Source organism: Callospermophilus lateralis, chromosome 2 (assembly GCF_048772815.1).
Source record: "Callospermophilus lateralis isolate mCalLat2 chromosome 2, mCalLat2.hap1, whole genome shotgun sequence".
NCBI lineage: Eukaryota > Metazoa > Chordata > Mammalia > Rodentia > Sciuridae > Callospermophilus > Callospermophilus lateralis.
Window position 1 is genome coordinate 154,076,737 of NC_135306.1, and position 8,114 is coordinate 154,084,850.

At 34.0% G+C, this 8,114-nt stretch overlaps 1 pseudogene; it reads left to right on the top strand.

The window, feature by feature from the left end:
* Positions 1 to 6,563: 6,563 nt before the first annotated feature.
* LOC143388904 (olfactory receptor 56B2-like) lies at positions 6,564 to 7,521 on the top strand (annotated as a pseudogene).
* The last annotated feature ends 593 nt before the right edge of the window (positions 7,522 to 8,114 follow it).

An 8,114-nucleotide genomic window follows, 5' to 3' on the forward strand; every position in this document is an offset into this window, starting at 1 on the left:
ATTTATCCAATATACTAACTCTGTTATGTCAAACGTGTTTCATGATATTGTGTGGATCTGTTTCTGCATTTATAAAATGTAAAAATAATGTCACATAACTCAATGAGGGTTGTTATCAGGATTATTTTTTAAACATGTAACATACCTAAAATAACTTATAGCATGTTGGAATCATTATATAAGGATTTATTATTTTTATTGTGAAATATATAAAGTAATCCTGGATCTAGTTTGCATGTAGGTAAAGTTGTCATTGCAGGAAGTAGTTTATGAATGTGTATTGTTCAATACTACTAAACTAGGCATATTCATCAATAATCAACAAAGAATTAGAAGATCATGTGGATTTCTGATTTGTATAGGTTTATGTGAGTTTGGGAGGAAGAGAAGGAGTGTTTTGAGGACTATTACTAAGGTTACCCAGAGAGAGAGAGGCTACTCTGCAGACTGTCAAAAAGAAAATTGCCTCATATTCCCTCCCCTTTATGTAATACAGCTCAGACTATCTAAGTCAAACACACAGAGATGTAAGAACTTCGAGTTTCTCTCCTCTGGTAGCTAATCAATCAATTGATCACTTAGTATTATTTAATCTTTAGAGCTTCCCAACCCAATTATTTTCCAAGTTGCCTTCTCTCACTCAAAATTGAAAAAATCCTAGAGACACAAGTTGAGAGAAAAACCCCTCACAACTTTGTGTATATACATAATTTAAAAATATGGGAAGAGATTTTCACATCTTGCCTTTCTTTCAAGAAACCTCCTAAAAGCTTTCCTACCTGAGGCCTGTTACTCTTTTCTTCTTGCCTTTTTCTCCTTTTTGGAAGGGGAATGTCAATCCTATCCTTGACCCACTATTACATTATAGGAGTTCATAAGTTGTTTGATTTCACAGAATCACAGTTGGAAGACAATTTACTTCATGATTAATTGTGCCCCGAGTTTTATCCATATCTGATATAGATGAGACTTTTGAGTTGATCTGGATAGAAGTAAGACATTTGAGACTAGTAGAATAAAGTAAATATAGTTTGCTTGTGAGAAAAACATGAATTTGAGGACCAGGTACAGAATAGTGTGGATTGAATGTATCCTCATTGTGTCAAAGTTCACTGGTCAGAAACTTATTCTTCAAAACAACAGGGTTGAAAGCTGGGATCTTTAAGGATTCTGCTTCATGAATAGATTAATGTTATTATATGACAACGAGTTCATTATTGCCCTAAAAGGGTCATTCTAAAGGATGAGTTTGTCCCTTCCTTTTACCTATGTGATACCTTCTACCATGTTATGATACAAAACGAAAGCTCTGACCAGATGCATTTCATTGAAATGGACTCTCCAGTCTCCAAAATTGTGGACCAAATCAACTTCTATTGTTCATAAATTGCCCACTCTGTGGTATCCAATCATTGCACACAAAATGGACTTAACACTTTGAATACATCAGATTTATGGTACACTGATATTAAAAATGTAAAATGACACAGTGTCTGAAGGAAAACATTTGACAGTTACTCAAAATGAGAAACAGAATTAGCATATGACACAGCATTATACTCAAAATAATGGAAAACAGGTGTTTAAACTAAATCTTATCTCTGAGTATTTATTTTAGTATTATTAGCTAAAAGGGGTAGAGAATCTCTATATTCATTATTAACTAATGTGTAAACAAAAAGAGTGTTTCTATGAAATGTATCAATATTCTGCCTTAAAAAAGAAAAGATGTACTGGGACAGCGTGTGACATGAACTTTGAAAACATTATACTAAGAAAGCCAGACAAAAAGTCTACCTATTGTGTGATTCTTTTTATATGGTTTTCCAGAATAAGTTAAGTCCACAAACACAAAAGCAAATTTGTTTTTGCATGGGTTGGGGGCACAGGACAATAAGGAGATACTAATTAATAGTTATGAAGTTTTCTTGGGTAGTGATGGAAATATTATGTAATTATATAGTGACAATTGTTTCATAACATTATTAATGTATTAAAAGTCCCTCAAAGTACATTTTAACATGGGTAAAGTGGTCACTTTTATTTTATAGACTTTTCATCTCAATAAAAATAGTTTAAGATTTGTGCTAAAATCGTTCTCTGCATATATATTTGTTTTATCATATACTATAAGATAAAAAAAATATAGATGTCTATGAATAGGAGATATATATGTTTAAAAAGCATATAAATATACACTGTACCTTGGATGAGTTATACTGAAACTGAATAATCCTTTTTTGAATATGCTTAAAACATAATGTCAATTTTAAGTGATAAAATTTGCAGTTTAATATGTTATTAACCAAAATATTTTTAAACATAATAATTATTTATTAAGAAATGTCTCAGAAGACACATCTACATTATAGAATGTAAGAAATATATATAACTTTACATACACATTTTATTTCACATATTAATTTTTTAATTATATTTATATTTTTAATTAATAAAAATATACAGGTTGGCCATGATTTGGGTACTAATGTAAAGGGATATAAAATTAGGGTCACTTATTGTGTTTTATTATTAGTATGTTCACTATAATCATTACTATCTCAAACATTCAATGATTAATTACATTAAGTTTTTTAAGTGTGCATAATACCCAAACTTTTGATAAATTTCTACAAGGTAATAACGTTTATCCCCAGCTTCATTTGAAATTAAATTTTATGAAAACCAGAACTCATGTTATGTGATGATTTTTTTAGTTCCTAGTCTGAATTTTGACTTTCAAATTATTCAATCACATTATTTTTTAAAATGTAATAAAATGAATATAGAAGAATGCAATTATGCCACTTGCTCCTGCAAAAGAGATCATCATCTTGAGCAAAAAAAGTCAGAAAGACATGTATTGCATATTTTCTTTCATATGACAAAACTAGAACAAATGGGGAGAAGGATATCATGAGTGTAAATATGACAAGATTAGTGTGAAGTAAGGGAATCAACGTAGAGAGATAAGGAAAAAAAGGGAAGGTAATAGGGAGTGAATTTGATTAAACCATGTTATAAGCATGTACAATACATGACACAATGAAACAAACTATACTGTATAATAAAAAATTTGAAGTAAATTTTGATGACAGAGTTCCATGTGATATTTAGCACGTTTTAGAAATAGCCTAAGTAACTCAGTAACAACATTGAAACCAAAAAGAAAATATGAATCTACAAATGTGAATGATTGAAACATTTTGTACTTAAATACTTTCTATCTGTATCTCACAAGGCCTTAAATACAAAGAAATTTCTTGAAAATACCATTAAAATCATGATTTTTATTAAAAATAACATGATCATTCTCCCTTCAGTATTCATATGCTCATGTGAAAACATGTACATAGGTACATGCAATTGAAATTATTTCACTTTTTTTATGTATTATCACACAGGCCGTAGAAAACTCCACAGTCTTTTTCTTCTTCCGTAAGAGTAATCTTGTTTCCACACCAATTCTGTTATATACTTCAGGATATAGAAGATACATTTTCCTTTAAAGGCTCAGTTTAATTCTACAGATATCAAAGGATTTAGACAGTGAGTACCAGGCATGTATATATTGTAGATTCTGATATTTTTTGAACAAGACCCAGAATAGCTAGATAAGATTGTTTTCATCTCCTTGTTTTGTCATTCAGAAATGAGGTGTTAAAGGACACGGGAAAGGGGTACTACTTAAAATGTATTCTTTGTTGATATTAGTAGATACATTGGTGAGAGATTTTGCTAATGTGCAGAGCTGCTTTGAATATATCCTGACTGATAGCTTTTTCTCAGAAATACATTTTTGATTCCACTCACCTAGTTTAAACACAGACAGCACTGGGAATATTGCTTTTGTCTTTGAAAATGTTTACTTTTTACAATTCTTAGATTTCTATTCAGTGCCACTTTTCATAATGAGTGTGAATATTTGTTTTCCCTAGACAAATTGACACTATTAGAAATGGTGGCAATCAGGTATAATTGGAATGGAAAAGAACCAAAGTAATGCCATTTTGTTCTGACCTGACTCCCTTTTATGGTTGCTTAACAGGTTTTTTTTTCAGCTTCCTGGATCTCTGTGGACAGTACAGTAGGACCTTCCTGTATCCCTGACTATGGCCCTGATGTATAACAAAGATGATTCTGAAATGGGTAAACAAACAATTTTCTCATGTAATCAAAATATCTGTCTCAACAGAGTCTTTCTGACCTATATGTGCTCAATTGTTTTTGTGATTTTTGCCTATATGAACTCTATACTTCCAACATTCAGGGGATGGGAGTTCTTTGAGGTGCTAGCCTATTCCCCGCCACTTGCCAGGCATGTTCATTAAAGGACTTTTTTCCCCCTTTCTATTTGGCTCAATATGTGTGGTGGATTGTAATTCTCATGCACTCTGTAGCATCACCCATGATAAGAAGAAATAGCTAGAAAAGCGTTGATAATCATGGTCAGAGCCTGTTGCTTCTTACCTGTCCTTCCTTACCCTCCCAGTGCAGAATCTCATTAAATTGTTCTTTTCTACCCAGACTTAGGCATGACTCTGTTTCACTCGTCTTGGCAGAAGTGACTAGAATGAGCCTACTGTCACATGGACAGAAGAACTTGGGTTGCAAAAACTGACTATTATCAAGTGAGGAAATAAACTTACCATTTATGGGCTTTGAAGTGAGAAAAAACACTAGATGCTTTCAAAATAATACTTTGTGGTGATGCTCCTGTTCAGAGTTATTACTTCAGTGGACCTAACACAGAATAATGTGAGCCCATTTTCCCTGCAGAAATGTAAAGTCATATGGTATTAAAAGCATTTTAAATGTGCTATAAAATGTCTAATTTAATTTGTTCTTAGTTCTATATTACTTGGTATCAGTTTGGATTCTTAACCCAGAAATTTAAAAGAACATTGAAGATGAAATATAGAATTTTGTTACAATAAAACCAATATTATCAATTAAAATTATAACTATAAAGTGTGATGAGGGACATAGATAGGTTATTTAGAGAGACCTTGGAGACATAAACACAGTTCACCTCAGCTATGTATATCCTATTATCAACTCATGGCATCTATGTTTTCCCACTAGTCTGTGTTACATGAACACATAATAGTTAAGAGTTGACTCTTAAGTCAAATTTATTGAGAGAGAGTGTTATGGTTTGTATGTGAGGTATCCCCCAAAAGCCCATGAGTGAGAAAATACAAGAAAGTTTACAGGTGAAATGATTGAGTTATGAGAGCCTTAACCTAATCAGTACATTAATCCCCATAATGGGGATCAACTGGGTGGTAAATGTAGGGTAGGGTGTGGCTGGAGGAGGTGCATCCCTGAGGACTTGGCTATGGGGTAAATATTTTGCTCTTGGTGAGTGGAGCTCACTCTCTGCTTCACAGTGCCTTGTTCCCAGCTGCTTTCCTCTGACACACACTTCTGCCATGATGTTCTGCCTCCACCCAGCCTAGAGTAATGGAGTCGACCATCTATGGATTGAGACTTCCAAGACTGTGAGCCCCCAAATAAACTTTTTCTCCTCTAAAATTGTTCTCATCAGCTCTTTAGACCACAGAAGAAAAAAGCTAAGACAGAAATGAACAAGTAAAGATCGTAGTTTTTTCAGCAATTAGTGACAATGTTGAAGATAAGAGATGGATATATTATACTATTTCATTTATTTTGTAGATATTTTAAAATTTGGAATTAAAATTTTCTATAAAAAGATAAAGGTCATCTACCATTTTAGCTCTTAACATTTTGCTTACCTTTGGGGATGAGGAAAGGAGAAAACAATTTTCAGGGAGCATAAGAGAAGCTGGTCTGTTTCTTGCTAAAGAAGTGTTTTTATTGTGTAGTCACGCACATCTGGGATATACCTCAGCATTGCAGTGATTGCCCAGTGTGTGTGAGACTCCAATACCACTTAAATATTAACTATTAAAATTGCATCTCAATGTATAGCTTAATTCCACCATAATTAATTATAACATACATGTTTCTTTAAATTTATATCTCTACACACATACAACACACACACACTCACACACTCACACACACACACACACACATGCCTAATATCTCAAGTACATAACTTAAAAAAAGTTATTATGTAACCTCCAGCAACAGAAGTTTCATACATAAAAACCTTTATTGTGTCTTCACTTTAGATCTCTAAAGAACCAATTCATTAGTAAAGCTAAACCTCACAGTCAGACTGTGATATCAGATCACCTTCATCTTCTGCTGCTATTATGACCTATAACATGAATGATCTTTAACACAGTCCTGATTTTCTCTAATAGTCAGTTCTTTAATTAGAAACATGGAAAAAATATTACCTGATTTATGGAATTTTAAAATGGTTTATAGAATAAATGAATGGATTGTGTCTCCTATTACAGTTTCTTTTTTCATAAGAAAGAAATTTTTAAAAAGTGAGTGAAAGGATGAGAACATGAAAGAGACTAAATTCTCCTTGATATTATGATCCTGGGTTAGACAATATCCAACACTCTCACACTGACAGTTAAGAGGTGTAACATTCAGCTTTTTTTTTTCTATTACTAAGGATGTTCCAGGATCTCAGAGATTCCAACAGCTCTCAGTTCCAGGTCTCTGAGTTCGTTCTGATGGGATTCCCAGGCATCCACAGCTGGCAGCGCTGGCTCTCACTACCCCTGGCTCTGCTCTACCTCTTAGCTCTTGGGGCCAACATCCTGATCCTGACCACCATCTACCAAGAGGCAAGTCTGCATCAGCCCATGTATCAATTCCTGGGCATACTGGCCGTGGTGGACATGGGCCTGGCTATCACCATCATGCCCAAGATTTTGGCCATCTTATGGTTTAATGCTAAGGCCATCAGCCTCCCTGAGTGCTTTGCTCAGATGTATGCCATCCATTGTTTTGTGGCCATGGAGTCAGGCATCTTTGTCTCATGGCTATAGATAGGTATGTAGCCATTTGCCGCCCACTGAGATATCCATCAATCGTTACTAACACTTTAGTGATCAAAGCAACTATGTTCATGGCAACTAGAAACAGTCTGCTTTCAATTTCAGTGCCCATCTTAGCTGCTCAGAGAAATTACTGTCTTCATAATCAAATTGAGTACTGTTTTTGTTCTAATCTTGGAGTCACTAGCCTCTCCTGTGATGACTGGAAAATCAATAGTATCAATCAGATATTTCTGGCTTGGACGATTATGGGAAGTGATCTGGGTTTGATTATTGTATCATATGCTTTGATTCTTCAGTCTGTACTGAAGCTCAACTCCAAAGAAGCTGCATCCAAGGCCCTAAATACCTGCACTTCCCACCTCATCTTAATTCTCTTCTTCTACACTGTCATTGTTGTTGTTTCTGTCACTCATAGTGGAGGAATGAAACTTCCCCTCATCCCAGTTCTACTCAATGTTCTACACAATGTTACCCCCCCGCCCTCAACTCCATGGTGTATGCCCTCAGGAACAAGGAGCTCAGGCAGGGCTTATGCAAGGTGCTTGGGGTGAACAGCAAGGGCAACTAACATGGACAAGACATGCTTCTTATTTTCTCCACATAGTTATCCATTATAGTCTTCAGTGACTACAAATACTAAAAGTCAATAATAGGGATACAGTAGCATCTTTTCAGTTTTCATAGGGAAGCTGTGGCAGCAATAAAGCTTCTGAACAAGACATGTGGAGCTTATATTTGAGTAAGTATTTACTTACATGCAAAAATCTCATGACAAGAGTAATATAATGATGCTATTTGTTTCAAGGAATCCAAGGGGAAGATGTGAAGAATTTACATTTCATTATGTTTTGTATTTTCCATGACTAGAATGTTCAAACAATGTCAAGGAAATATGGTTAGTGCAAATATTTGAGAATATCTACTATTAAAATTGAATGCACAGTATTTTTATTTTGATGTAATTACTGATAAGGTAGGATCATTTTAAATTAATATTTGCTGATACATTATAATTACATGTAATAATGAGATTCATTGTGACATATTTGTACACACATATAGCAATATTAGAAACTTTCATGCTCCAATACTTCTCCTTTCCCTCTCTTCTGCCATTGAATTCCCTTTCTCAACTCTATATGTCTCCCTTGTAATTTCATG